Source organism: Morone saxatilis, unplaced genomic scaffold (genome assembly GCF_004916995.1).
Source record: "Morone saxatilis isolate NCDOM2014 unplaced genomic scaffold, NCSU_SB_2.0 Contig5, whole genome shotgun sequence".
Lineage (NCBI taxonomy): Eukaryota > Metazoa > Chordata > Actinopteri > Moronidae > Morone > Morone saxatilis.
This window is the reverse complement of record NW_023340095.1, coordinates 12,174,695-12,189,906: the sequence shown is the minus strand read 5'-3', so window position 1 is coordinate 12,189,906 and position 15,212 is coordinate 12,174,695.

The following is a 15,212-nucleotide window of genomic DNA, read 5'->3' as shown; positions in this document are numbered from 1 at the left end:
ATCAGGAGGCATCATGTGTGACCGTGTCACTTGAAGAAAAATCAGGGTATTTATATTCAACCTCTGAAAATAATGTCCATACCAAATATTATTTAAAAAATATCTATACATTTTGATATTTTAACTATGGGGCAAGTTTGCATGATGTGAACACTAAAGCCTCCCCACCAGAATGTCACTTGTAAAGTAAACTTGTTTGTTTTGTTATAATTACCACAATGCAGAGCAAGTCAAGGGGTAAACTATCTCTCACGATCTCTTGCTCCCCACAGGCTGAGGTCTGAGTCATACAAGAACTTTTTTAATATGTGCCTGTGTCTGTATTACAATACAGTAATTGCTAGGCTCCATTTGTCTTACAAAAAAATCACACAGTTATAAATACTGTAGCGACGACACAATGCTAGCACACCGACTCCCATGGTAACACACCAGTGTCTGTGCCAAAACCATCTGGATAAGGTATTGTATCAGACACTACAGTATAAGGATGTTGGTACAGCGGGGGAGACAGCTGAAACATACAGTATAAATGGGCCTCCTCCACAAACCAGGACAGAGGCCTGGCAAACAAAAGAGCTCGGAGTACAGGAGATATCAGTCCAGAGTAAAACAAACTGTACATTAAGAGGATTATTCCTAAGATGGTAACTGACACATACCACCTACTGGGTTATAAAAATGATTAAAGAGGACCTAAACGTTGATATGTGCTGTGTAGGCTTCTTTAGTATATCTGATGAGTTGTCAGAGAAACTTTCCTACATATTTAAGTTAATGAATGAACATTAATGTACACAGAAGAAAATTAACAATATCATTCATGTAGCCTTTCTCTTTAACTTATACTAAAGTAGTAAAGTAAAGTGAAGCTCATTACAAGGTTCAATTTTGCTATAGCCTATACAGAGAACCTGACAACCTTTATGAGGACAGGGGAGTGCTGTCACTCACTCACTCACTGTCTGGATTGATGGAGGCAAATAATGAACAGTGACATTTGGTCTGAAGCTAAAACGGACTACATTCAGTCGACTACACCAGCCTGCTTCATGTTCAACATAAAATGGCTGGGGATGGCTGCAGGGAGAACTCTGGAGGACTGCAGGGAACATCACGCTGAGGTCACCAGCTGAGCATCTCCAGCTGAAATGCCTCAAGCCCCGAGGGAGATGAGAAAAGAAAGAGATGCAAAAACAGGTGTGTCTGTTGACTGGCCTCCACTAATATTACAGTATGTGGAAATTTTCCAGACAGCAGGTATTACCAGGTATAGACACCACCAGCTTACTTTCACCCATTGATTCTACCACGTTGTAGACTTTTCTTGATAAAGACAGACTGCCTAAGATGAAGTGCTGCTATTTCTATCCTTCCGAGAAGAAACTGAAAAGAATTATACTTACACAGCTCTTCAGTTTGAACTTCGCAAAGGTGTTGACAGTTTATCTTCTGTGCATTAGGTGGCACTATTGCTCTTAAAATGTGGTGGTTAAACCTACAGTCAAATCTGAATGTTCTCAAGTCAGCAATAACAAGCAACCAGCATAACTGATCAACAAGTTGAAGATGGTTTCTATTTTTATCCAAATCCTGCTGCATGCTGTGTATTGTGGTATAACGGTTACAGATATGGTGTCAGTCTTGCAAGTTTCAGTAGCGATGGGTGACATGTTCATATACTAGGCTGCAGAGCAAGAGAGAAATGTTGTCAACACCATAAAGAACCAGTGAATACACTTGGTGTGGAACATGGTTGTCACAGACTGTTGCATCAAATTAGCATATGATTACTGCAATAATTAAAACAGCAAAGCCTCCTGTGGACATTATAAAAACAATATGAGTAGATTATGTTGTTCATGTTTATAATTTACTCAGAGGAACCTAAGATACATCTGCATAATTCTGATGATGTATAGAATCTGACGTGTCTTAAATAGCCTCTTTTCTCATGATAGCTCCACATTCTGTAAAGGTTGGTTGGTTTGCTTCATGTACCTGGAGTTAATATCACACAAGCCTGATCTTGTCATTTTAAATGAAGATGCATGGTGCTAAAAGGCTTACATCCTGCAGCCACTTTGGCTTCATGCGTTCTTAGTGTACTGAAGGATTACCTTGCATTCTCTGTCTTATTATACATGCTATAGGCCCCTAATTTTATGAATAGTGTCTTGATTGTGCTCATGTATTATTTGATGTTATTTGATCAAAGAGGAATAGACTTCGAAAAGAAGGATCGTGGTAATCCTATTTGCTTAGAAATAGGATATATATAATAGAAATATCTGTGAAGGTAAATGAAAGTGTCAAGACGGCCTCATTATAAATGATTCAGAAAGCAGGAAAAGTATTTTTGTGCAGAGTGCCATAGGAATACGTTACGTACAAAACATAAATATGCTGTGCACACAATAGAAGAAGCCTAGAAATATATATAACTCTCTTTGACGTCCCGAAGGATTACAACAAACGTTTGTAGTATTTCATTTAATAGGAAGAGGGTTAGATGGGCAGTGCATTTGTACAGAGAATTTAAATTATTGCAAAATTATTGAGCGCACTTGCTCGGTTGCTTTTAGACTTGCAACGGATGTTCTTTTATATTTCATATAATAGGTAAGGGTTTTTGACCCATTGCCCTATGAAATCTCTCCTGAACACACTGCATTAGGTGTATACAGCATGTCCAAAATTACAAAAACATGTCGCTAATACAGATTGTAGAATTGCAATGCCTGCTGCTGTTAAGCCTCCTGTACAAAGGTAGGGAAATTCACAAATCATGCTATAAGATTGATGTCCTCTTGGGACAATGTATTCTGAATTATTTCTCTATGAATCTGAGATCAGTTCCAGGTGTACAGTATGAACAGCAGGGGGTATTGTGCAGGAGAGAGAAAAACGCTTTCACAACCCCTACAGAGCAAGGTGGCCTGAGCTCCACATCAAAATGAAAAAATCTTCTACACCTGACAGAGCTTGTCTGACAGGAGAGCTGTGTCTCATTACAGGTGACTCATTATCTGATCTACTTGCTGTGTGTGTGTGTGTGTGTGTGTATTTACCTGTGCATTAGCATGTGTGTGCTCATCTGTGTGATATGACATTTTCCCTTTTAACCATACATGGCAATTACAAAGGCATCACGTGTTATCCAAACACACTGTGTGACCATCAAAGGGAAGGCAAGTTTTGTACATTGCCCATAAAGTGACGACAGGGAGAATGGAAGTCAGCGTTTTACTAAACATGACAATTCTCTGACCTTTACTGCATGGTCGTTGTTGTTGCTCACACACATCCTCACATTTTCTCTAAAAATGCGACAGCCGCTCAATTTTTTTCTCTTCCCTTGAACTTTACTCATCTTTATATTCACAGGCATCTAACTCTATCAGCTCTCTCTTGCTGTGACTTTGCCTCACTGGAGAAACCTGTTCAGAGCCCCCAGTTTTACTGATTCGAATAGGTGGCGTGGGTATGTGAGCAAAATACCCTGTTTTTCAATGGAGTGGCTGTAAGGATGATATTAATTAGCATAATTGCAATGACCATGTGGACTGAGATTATTGTGTGGCTGCTAGGCTGTCTGTTCTATTGTAGCTCCTCTTAGAGCCCGTGGATTGCTCATTGACTCACCCAGCAGTAGCGTTTCCTAGCAACGCCTCTTGAATGTACTGTACAGTACTTCCCCATCTCATGGGCGCCTTTAATAATCTGCTTTGCTATTTCCATGTAAGCTTTGTTAAAAGATTTATGGTGCATTTGAAACTGTGCTATTTTGCTGCTGTTCTTTTAGTGTATATTGCAGTAAATCGTGTATATTCATGGAATAAAATGTAGTTTACAGGAGGGCTTTTCCATGCATGCCTGTATATGACAAGATCATTATCATGATGCAGGAATGTACGGACTCGAGTTCATACAATGAGGGTAAAAATGCTGACTAGCAGTCGTAGCTTTGAATGAATTGCCGCAGAATGATAGCAGTGTTCTGCTGAAGAATGGCTTTGACCTGGGCAATTTCATTAACGGTGCTGCACTCCTGATAGACAGTTTTAATAAGTGGAGATAATTTCAGTGAAGGACCTTGTTGTCATGACGAAGCTTGCTGAATGCATAGATCCTGGTGTTACACAATACAGCTGCGCTTTGGCCTCAATCAGGTATATTCCAGTAGAAAAAGGCTGCAAATCTCAACTAATAACTAAATGCAATAGTCCGGGATCACAATCTGCAGTTGCAGTCTATAAAAAGGCAAGAGTGCATTCGAAAGCTGTGAGTTGAGGGCAGTAAGAATTGAGAGAGGTTATCTGTTTGCAGGTGATAAATCCTGGAGTAACTTGTATTGTTGTTGCCTGAGTCTGGCTGTGAAATTTATGGCCAATATAAAGACTCCTCATCATGTGGCTGACAGACAGTATATATTCTCGAGGACAGGAGATCATGACTCCTGATGGCTTGTGAAATTGCGACTGAGATCTCTTTCTGAATCACCATGCAGGGATTTTGTCTGCATGTGGGTTGGTAAGTAGACCTCAAAGCTTTGGTCTTGGCATGGAATTGCAATATGTATGCCCTTGTGATTTTCCAACCACTCACATACATCACCCTACCATAATCCTAGTTGGTACATTTAGAATTCGACCACATTTATTCAAAATGCCCTGACCCAACCCTCCACGGGAAAATTTTCTTCAGGGTTTTGTCATATCAGCTTCTACAGTCCCTAACTTGATATGTATAAATATTAGGCCCTGCAACTCCCCAGCATGCAACAGGAAGCCTCTCAGGAGTGCAACATGTTTCCCCATATCGTGTTCACCTCTTCACATTGTTTTTATTCATGTCTCATATTGAAGTTCAGCTCCCATCATCCAGAGCTAACAGAGGCCCGTGATTGCCGCTTGACTGCAGCATCCAACATCCTTGTGTCAGACCCAGAGTTAGCTCCTCTAATTCAGTTTCAGTTATTTTTCTCATTCTCCCTCTCTCTTTCTTTTCACCTGTTTCCGTCCAGTGCTTTTCCCTGAGGTGAAGAAGATGTTGTCTCCCATCTGGCTGACTTCACAGCAGACTGACAGTCTGTTGCAGTCCTCTTGTGACTCCCTGCTGCACAGTGTTCAGCCCACCGCCAGAAGCCCACTGAATTAATCCAGGCATATTTCTTTTAATGCAACCACAGACAGACACCTGGTAAAATCTGGAAAGATTCTCTTTCCTCCTTTATCCTAGTATAGGTAACACACAGCACATTACTTGCTGTCTGTATCTGAATGGCCAATTTTATTAAGTGTCTGGGATAATAAAAGATGTTAACTGAGTGTGCAGTGCAGTTTTTTTCCCCCCTTTGAATCGACAGTCATCTTGCATGCTTAATCGCTCTTTAGCGTCAGTGACTGCAGGGAAGAAATGTGACACTGATATTACCCCACTGTGATAAGATTCTCTTCAAATCTGTGCCTATATTTAATTTGTTTAGCCCCCCTCGATACCACATTTGGAGCCACAGTTTTACAAGGGTTTCTGAAATCCTGTGACTAATGGCTGAGCATATGGCTTCCAGCATTAGTAAATGTTCTCCCTCAAATATTCTCAAAACACATTTTCTTCTAATTCATGTTTGTAATACAACAACTATGTGTTGTTTGTTATGTTATTGCCATGATCCGATTAAGAGAATTGTAAAAATTAGATATCTTTTGTTGTGTTTCTTATATATATAAACAATTTCCGATCAAACTGTTACTGTAGATGTGCAGCATAATACCTTGCCACGCAACCCAGCAGTATGTCTTGATTAAGCCATTAGGAGGCACATTTCCCAGACCTGGACATGTCTGGTGTTAATGAGCCACCTCAGCTGTCCACTGTGGTTACTTTCAAGGCCGTGTGGTTCTCTTTGGGCAAGGATAAAATAAAATGAGGAAGCGTGAGTCAGCAGTGAGAATTTGCAGTGAGGTGATTAAAGGTAGTAGTGAAGGCCCTTTCTGGGAGCAAAAGATTAAGACGATGCTATACTCTCTCATCTTCCTCAAAGCCAGAGCCATTTGATGTGGCCCCTACAGGCTGCTCGTCCAGAGCCAGTATGTCTCAGCAGCAGATCACAAATGAAAATACACATATTCAAATATGTTTTGATGAGAGTGGCTATCATTAGACGATAAATTGAAAGATTGGCTTGGCACATCACAGAGTGCATTTGAAATTCCTCCTGCTGAGGATCTGGCGACAGAGAAGATTTTGTATCGGGAGCCAAACATTTGCAAATACATAAAGTACTATAGCTCTTCTGACACTGGTGTATTAGACATTTCTATACTATGTGCATCTATTGCTCCATTAACAGTGAAGGCAGAAAAGGTATAATTATTAGAGGTATCATTTATTAGAAGATAAACAGAAAATGAATTGGTAAGGATTTTGATAATCAATGATCAATCAGTTTGGTCATTTAGCTGGCCAAAATGACAAATATTCCAGCCTTTTAATTGAGAGGATTTGCTGTTTTTCTTCTGTTTTAAAGATGTTTTAAATGCATTTTAGCCTCTTTCAATAGTTTTTAAAATGAAGCCTTAATAAGGTTCAGAATGTCTCATTCCTAGATCACTGGAACATTGGCACCTCTATCCAGTCATATACAGATATGATTTCCCTGTCCTAGAACATGTGTAATACAACTAATGTAGTATAGTATAGTATCCCAAGTTATTGAAAGAAAAAAAGTGAAAAGAACAATATGCCTAAATGAGACATGCAGTGACTGTAAACAAAGGAAGGAAAAAAGCAGAGGATTAATTAAGGGTAAGTAGAGACAGTAAGGAAAGGGGATGACATGCAACAAAGGTCCATGGCTGGAATCAAACCAGGGGTATAGCAATTAGCAATTACATGGCATGCCTCTTAACCATTTGGCCAAAGAGACACACCAGTGTTTTTTCTGTTTTATATAGTAAATTGAATATCTACAAAACAAGAAACTCTAAGATGTTTCTTTTAGCCCTGGGAATTGTGCTTGGCATTTTTTACATTTTTTTCTGGCATTTTATTGTCAAAATGAATAATAAATTAACTGAAAAAGTAATAATGAATGATGAAAATAGTCATTTAGCGGTAGCCCTTGAATAAGATGGCAGGTAAAGCAACAATAATGCTGACCCCACAAACTTTGTTTAAGCCTTTGGCTCTTTTCTTTTGACTTTTCTTGGTTTATCTTTAATACACACAGTTCCTGGGGTGACAGGCCTTGAGGACTTAAAATTCATAATCCTTCTGTTGAAAGCCTTTTCCCTATATGGTGATAATTTGTACCTTATCAGAGGAAGGTTAGAGCCTGCTCAGAAAGCTACACAAGCAGCTTCTTGAGACAGTTTGTTTGTGAAATTCTGTGCAGTGTTTGATTTGTGGTCATACAATGTGTATGTGAACATATACTTTATGTGTACAGCGTAGTACAGTGCAGTACGTGCGTAGGTGTATGTGTTGATTTGCCTGTTTTATGTTGTATGAGTGTATGTACAAGCTGAAAGGCCCATTACATACTCTACTTCCATATGTCCCTCATATATTTCTCTAGGGGATAATCATGTTAGAGTGAGTCATACTTAACCTCCCTTGCAGAGGTTTTAAATAGATCATAAATACTGCTGCAGTGTGGTCAAATTACTGATCTGTTAGTAACATCTATGTTTAATAATGTGGTATTTGCCAGAGTGGCGAAATTGTAATGGCCTTAATGTGGACAATTATTCGTGGTCATTGTGAAGTTTGGGCGATGGAGCAAATGATTCAGACAAAAGGTTGTTTTGAAGGCATTCATACAGCCAAGGTCTCTGTCCCTCATTGCTTTCACTGATATCCTGATGTAGAGATGGCCATTGTACTGTACGTAGATGATGCCATTAGCACAGATACATTAAACATGAGCCATGAGCCAGGCGCTGGAATAAAATGGAACAGATGGTAAGCATATTTTGAGCTGAGCCAGAATTAATAATTCCCCCAACTGATGACACAGCAACGCCAGCAACAGCTTTGAAAAACTTGTAGTGAGCAAAGTTTTAGTTTGTATATTCAAGTTGTCTTTTTTTGTCTCCATGTCACAAACCTTGGAATAACACTTTATAATAGATGTTTTCTGACAGATCTAAAATGCAAAAACATGTCAAAGTGTGAAAGCAGAAAAAAAAAGAAAAACACTGTAAAATTCACAACGCCCACAAGCTCGTTTTTAAATTTAATCTTTTTAGTTTGCGCTCTCCTCACTGTGATGATCTTTGGTTTACCTTTGTAAACAAGCCGTGTGTGACATTCTGCTTTTACAGCAGCTTAGCTTTCCAGGTTCAGATGCTGGATGTTTGTCCTTGAGGGGACAGTTGCCCTCAGACCTACCTGTCAGTTTAAATAAGAGGTGGCAGAGCATTTTGCGGTACATTTCCTGGAAGTACTCAGGGTATAATCCATTTCAAAAAAGTAATATGGCTTAATAGAATTTTTCCTGCAAAGCGAGGTTAACGTTTTCCTACAATTTTTCAAGTAAAACCCTCACATATTTTTAAATAAATGCTTTGACGGATGACTTCTTCATGGAGTCAGTGACATGGCCAAGCACATTATGTGGTGGGTCAGATTTTTTCCACATCAGCTAGCTAGCTCACATGTTCGGGAAAGGCCCTGGTTTTTGTCACTCCACTGGTCACTAACAAATCCGAGTGTGACCTTGTGCTGTCAACCATTTGCTTTAAAAAGCTCACCACTGTCCATAAATTACAATTCAGTTCACGGCACCGGCGAGCATCAACATTAACTCCTTCTAACAGCTCATTGTTTTAACAAAGTCTTACTTTGTTACTGTTTACTTCTTTCTCTCTCTCTTTCTCAATGATGATGGGCTTTGACATTTGATGATAAGGCAACGGAACCAAACCACCGTGGTCATTAGTTCTCCAACGTGGGAATATTTTTTGCAGTAAAGTTTTGTTTGACTGCATTATGCATTACAGTTGCTGAATGATTTATTCCGTCTGACAAGTAGCCCATAATTGAATGTAGCCTTCAAACGCAATGCTGTGAAAGCTATCACACTCACCCACGTTCGACTTCATTGCCTCCAGGAAGTCTTCTCCCTATTCTACCCCAATTAAGATTGTTTCTCTGTGTTATTACTTTCAGTATAAATCTCTAATAATGAAATACGGGGAAGATGGGAAGAGGAAAGAAGAGTCAAATGTAAGTTTGAGCAAACCAATTAAGCTTGATCTCACCGGTCCTTCAGAATAACAGCAGGGGAAGAACATTAAGCTCCTTTGTGCTTACATGACCCCGACAAAAAAGTAAGACAGAGAGGGGAAAGAAAACAGTGCTTCATTCTGCAACATTTAGTCCAATCAGCTCCCTGAGGCTGAACGCCGGTGGGAGGCCTTTCTCCTGTGGTGAAGGAAAGTGGAGGCTGTGAGCGTGCTCTATTTTTCTATAGCATCAAAAATGCATGCGGGTGAAGTGCATTATAAATTACATGCAGAGCTACGTCTTACAAATCCATATAACCTGCAAGCACATGGCTGTTCAGCATCGCAGTTTGAGTGACTGGCATCTTTATCATGAGGCATCCAGCGTGGATTATTAATAGTCTATTTTTACAAAAATTCAATGGTAGAGACGGAAGAATCTGACTTTAATTGTTATATACATGGTTGGTTGCTTGACAACAATTTATGCACTTGCAGCACAGATTGTTCAACAGTGATTTTACATTGTTGTTTGTAATTACTGGTTATAGGTTCAAGAAAGGGTTATAGATGCCAAAATTACATCGTAATTGCATATTAGCTAACAGCCAAGCGTTTGTGTACAGTGAACAGAGTTTTTTGGCAGCGTGTAAACACCTGACTACCTGGGGAAGTCAAAACACTGTTTACAACCAAGGTACAGAAACAAATGGAGACTCCTGAAAAATTCATCCCACTACCACAGCAGACACTGAAACGGCTGTGAAAAGACAATGACGAAGTGAACGACTAACAGCAGGACAAAAACTTTACCCAGCCGAGTGAACCCCCCCTTGAATCTGCCGTAGGTTTCACTTCTGCTGCTCAAAAATACAGAAAGAAATAATGAATCAAAACCTCCCCCCCTATAGAAAATATACAGAAAATAAATCTACACCTAAATTAAAACATGTCGAGTCCTGGCAACATACAGACACACTGTATTCTGGTTGCAGTTGCTAGGTAACAAGTGCTTCAGGGGGAAACCCTCATTATGAAGTATTTTTAACGCGTCATTAATTGCTAATTTGCAGATAGAAGTATTTGAATACTTATCTTAAATACTATTACCCACATCAGTAAGAGCTTGCTAGCATTTAACTTGATTTCTTCACATAGTTTGAATCTTTTTCAACAGAAGCATTACCTGAGTGAACATTTTATTTTTATTTTCCCACGTAGGATGTGTATGAATGGCTGGATGGGATTTTGCATTGTACTGTAGCTAGATAAAAAGCCTTCATGTTCTGTATGTCACGCTTGCAGAGGAACAGAGGCACACAGTTACGTACAATGCCTTTCTCATAGCTCCACACTTATCAAACAGTTGCCTCCATAGCCAGTGCTGAGGATGCAGCCGAGAATCCACCACCCTCGTCTGAACAGGCTTATTTTTAGCAGGCATGGATTGTGAGAGAGCACTTGTTTTATTTCAGTCCTACTGGCTCTGCCTGAAGCACCACAATTATTTGGTGCCCTTCGAGTATGCAGAGTCATTTTCCTCAAGCACACATCCGCCACATGGATGAACAAAAGGTGGTAGGATTTATGAAGGTTCGCTGCAGCTCACAGACACATTCCTCGTGGCCATGGATAAGCCTGGTTTTGCTCATTCTGCAATGTCACTTGAGTAAGCTAATGATGGGGTAATTTGTCATAATTGAACTATTTCAAATGTATACAAACATCAAAATCTTTTTTTAATTCTGTTTTTTTTAAATGCACAAATAAACAAAAGGCACCAAATTATTACACACCACACTCAAACAAGAAAACCTTGAATCATTTTTCAGTGCGAAATTAAAATACTAATGAGTTTCAAATAATTTTCTGCTGAGGAGGAGGAACAACTGGATAACATGCAGTGGCTGGGAAAAAAAGATCCTCCACGCTCCCTGTGCTCTCAATATTTTTGGCAAAGGAGGGCGACAGTTGCTTACTGATCTTAAAGCAAACATGAAATGGATGGGAGCAGATAAAGCGAGCATCAGGCAAACAGGCTCAGTATTCTACAGAGAGAGTGGGCTTGGTGTGATGTGTCCTCCTCAGCTCCTTTTTCCCTGCGCTGTTGGCGACTAAAGCAGAGATAGATTTTGACTCAGGTGCAAACTGAGCTGTTTTGCAGACGCCCACACCAGCCCGTTATCTTACAAATACAATACACCAGAGACAAGGCATCTGTTGTGGCTGTGTGTGCATGTGTGTGTGTGTGTGCGTGTGGGCGTGAGGATGTAAAAGTATGCAGGGGTGTGTTTGTGTGTTTGTGGGTATGTGGATGCTGAAAATGATGGAAGACAAACAGATGATTTTTTTTTTAGCATCACTTGTCCTCTCCACCTTTCTGTTACCATAATGCAAACATCTGACAATACATTGTGAAAAACCAAAAAAAACAAAGGGAAGGATTGATCACTGTGTAAACGTCAGGGTATGTAACACAGCAGTGTGCCGTTATGATAGCGGTTGCATTACACTGTAGCAGCTGTTTCCACACTGAATTATCAAACCTATTTGTATTGCCAGGATAGGAGCTAAGGGATAAAGAGGGAAAGTGTAAATGTAAAACAAGTCATGACAGAATCTGACAAGAGACAGAAATATCCTCTCTCCCCCTCTGGTGTTCTCCTTTACACTCTCTCAACCATTTTAATCTCCCCCTTAATACCATCCCTTCCAGACTCAACTTTGATCACTGTCATTTTGCAAACTTACAGGATTGGAAGGATTGAGACAAATGCATTATTCATCCCACACACCAATTTGGGTCTCCTCTGCTGCCTGTAATGCACTTCTCTCATCTCCGTGTCAGTTTTGTCTTTTGTTCAGTTTATGTCATAGGACAGCACTGATCTTTGGGGATCTGTAATGGACTGCAAAGTTTAAAGACAAAATATCACGGATTCACACATTTTAAGCACTTTAGAAAGAATATAAATTTATAATACAATCACAGTGTGTAATATTATATGGAAATGCATTGGCTTTGAAGAACACATAAATTGCATATTACTGTTAAATTCTTAATTTAGCAAATATGTACATGTACATCTTCATTTCATTCCTACAAGTAGTGCCCCTCTCTAGTAATGCGGCTTCAGTTTTTGTTCAGTGTCAGAAGGCATGTTGAACAACAAACAGTAATACTGCCCTCGTATTTGTTTCACGGTGCAGATATTGTCTAACCACCATCATGATCGCCTTGAGCTGGAGAAAGCACTAAGCTTTTCCAGCCCCACCTGCACCTCAGTAAATCACACCCAGAGCTCATGAGTCAGGAGCCACTGCAATAAAAATGAACTGGAAATCACTACAGAGGCCTTGAACAGTTGATTCATTCTCTAGTTAGATGGACTAAAGACTAATCTGACGATTTGAAGGAAAAGAAAATCGGACTGTCAGTCCATCAAGGTTGCATTATTCCCAACTGCTGGATATATTCAGGTAGCAACACAACAATATGATAAAACATGTGTAGGTTGTAGCATGAAAAAACAAACACAATTTTAGGCACTCAACTGACTGTTCAATTCCGACTCTCCCTTAGTTATTGTTAGCCTATTAAGATTTCTGTCTCACATATATAGTTAACAGTGGTGATCAGGGTAGATTTACTCGACACCCTCAATAATTTTTTTGCGTCCTTGATTTCTCGCACAGGTAGAAATAAGCAGGCTTCTCATTTTTAGCTGGTGACTGTCAATTTTGTCGGCTGAAGCCAGCAGAAAGAATCAGTTGTGGCTAGCTGGCTAAGTAAGTAAGTCGTTGTAAACCTTGTCTTTTTAATGTTGCCTGTAAAATGAGAACCTTGTAATGGTGGCTACTTATGGCTACTTACATGATATTATGCTAAGACTGAGGATATAAAGGCACCACTTTGCTACAACATGATCGAAGAGTGTCTGAACCCCCTTCCCCCACACCTTTCTGATGTCAGAATAGGGGAGGCTGCATCCGACAATCTCCAAAACCGACATGTCGACATGCACGCTTCATGTAGCTAGCACAGAGAGTAAGCAGGTTTGAATTCTCTCTCAATCTTTTTTCAGTCTGTTACTTTTTATGTGTAAAAAAACACCAACATTATGTAACGCTTTCCAAGACGGACTGTTTAAAAGTGTGTGTGGTTATCCTCATATTTAATTAATTATTGTGTCTTGTCCCTCTATCCAACAGCTGGCTTTTCATTCTGCCCTCCAATGTGGTTAGCAGACACGTTGTACAGACTATTTCTTTTATTTTTTATTTTTTGACATAAACCAACCTTGCAACTTAATGATCCATGTAGAAGACACGCAAATAAAGAAACATACAGTAGCTCTTATATTGCAATAGAGTTATTCCTATTGCAGTATTATATGATTATTTCATGCTACTGTAAATTACATACTGTATTGCTTGACAAGCAAATTCCCAAAATCCAACTGAGCAGGACACCGCTCTTACTACTGCCATGAAACATGAACACATGCTTGAACATGTGGAGAAATCCACAGGCCTGCTGTGCGTACGTATGGTTGCTAAGCTATGTTTTGACAATCACTGTTCGGAGGAGGGGTCAACTGGATGGTTAAAATTAAACAGCCTTTATTAAATATGGATTAATACATTATGAATATACGTCAGTGTGTAATAGCCCATAAAAGCCAATATTTGTCTTTTTATTTGATACCATCAACAACAATTGGATTGTTCATACCACACTCCACCTACGGAAGAAGGCATGTCTTTTTTCCTTTTTGAACTTACATGATGAGACACATTCAATTTGCATCTGAAACTGCAGACCAGGCCTGTTACATTAAAGGCGAAACACAGCGAACCATTGAAGTGGTGGGAGGACATTTGTCTTGTTTTGCAATGTTTCATGCAGTGCAAAGTCACCAACAGTTCGGTCTTATGTTGCACCATTCTTCATTTGTGATCTGTCATTCCACCCTGGCGCAAGAAGTGAGAGATGCCAGTTCAGACGGCCAGTCAGCATGCCATATTTAATTTGGAATGTCCAACAAAGTTTCACCCTCATTTACTTTCTTAACAACACAATAGAGTTATATTGGGAAATGTCTCACTTTAAGAAAGGGTTTCTCTGGAGGTAAATAGATTTGATTGTGGGGTATTGAGGGGAAACCATTTGAATTCAATGGAAGCTGTGAAGTGAATAGAAATGCTGCCCTTTCAGTGCAAAATTGTGTTTCATTTGTTCTGTAATCAGCAAGCAATGCCCGCTGTTGTTTTTTGCCACTGGCTGAGTCTGTGTCAGATATTATTTGTCAAGAAACCTGAAAATGGAAATTATCAAAACATCGCTCAAAGACTGATATTTTTCTGGAATGCTAACAAGATTTTAAACTCTGAATAATCCTTTTCTTGCCTCCTACTACAATCCTCCCACATTTTCCAAATACACTTGAGTCAATTATTTTAGTATTGAAATGCTATTTTTGTGGAGTGGCAGTAATGGCTCTGCTGGAGAGACCTCACATGACAAAGGACAAAATAACAAAGAAAATATCTCCTTGGGGATAAAGGGTGGCTCTTTTCTGGCAGAGCAAGTGTTGTTTTAAGGTGGTCCAAAGGGATTTGCACCCAATTTCCAAGGAGTCAGAGGATAATGCCATCAACAGTTTTGATATTCTGATCCTGGGTTTATTTAAGAGATTCAGAAGAAAAGTCTATCTCAGGATAAAGACAGAATTAACCCAAGTGCCTGTAATACCTGCAGTTATAGCACTGACTTTATCTCCACAAGTCTTTAAGGTTTCTCTTGAAATACAATTATTTACATAGCGTATTTGACAGCAACAAAGAGTGTACTGTATAATATGGACAGAAGCAGTGATTACACAGGGTATGATCAAAACAATGAAAGCGCCAGAAGAAAAGACTTCTGGCAGTGACACTGGCTCCGTGTCGATGTGGGATCTTTTATCTGGCACAGTT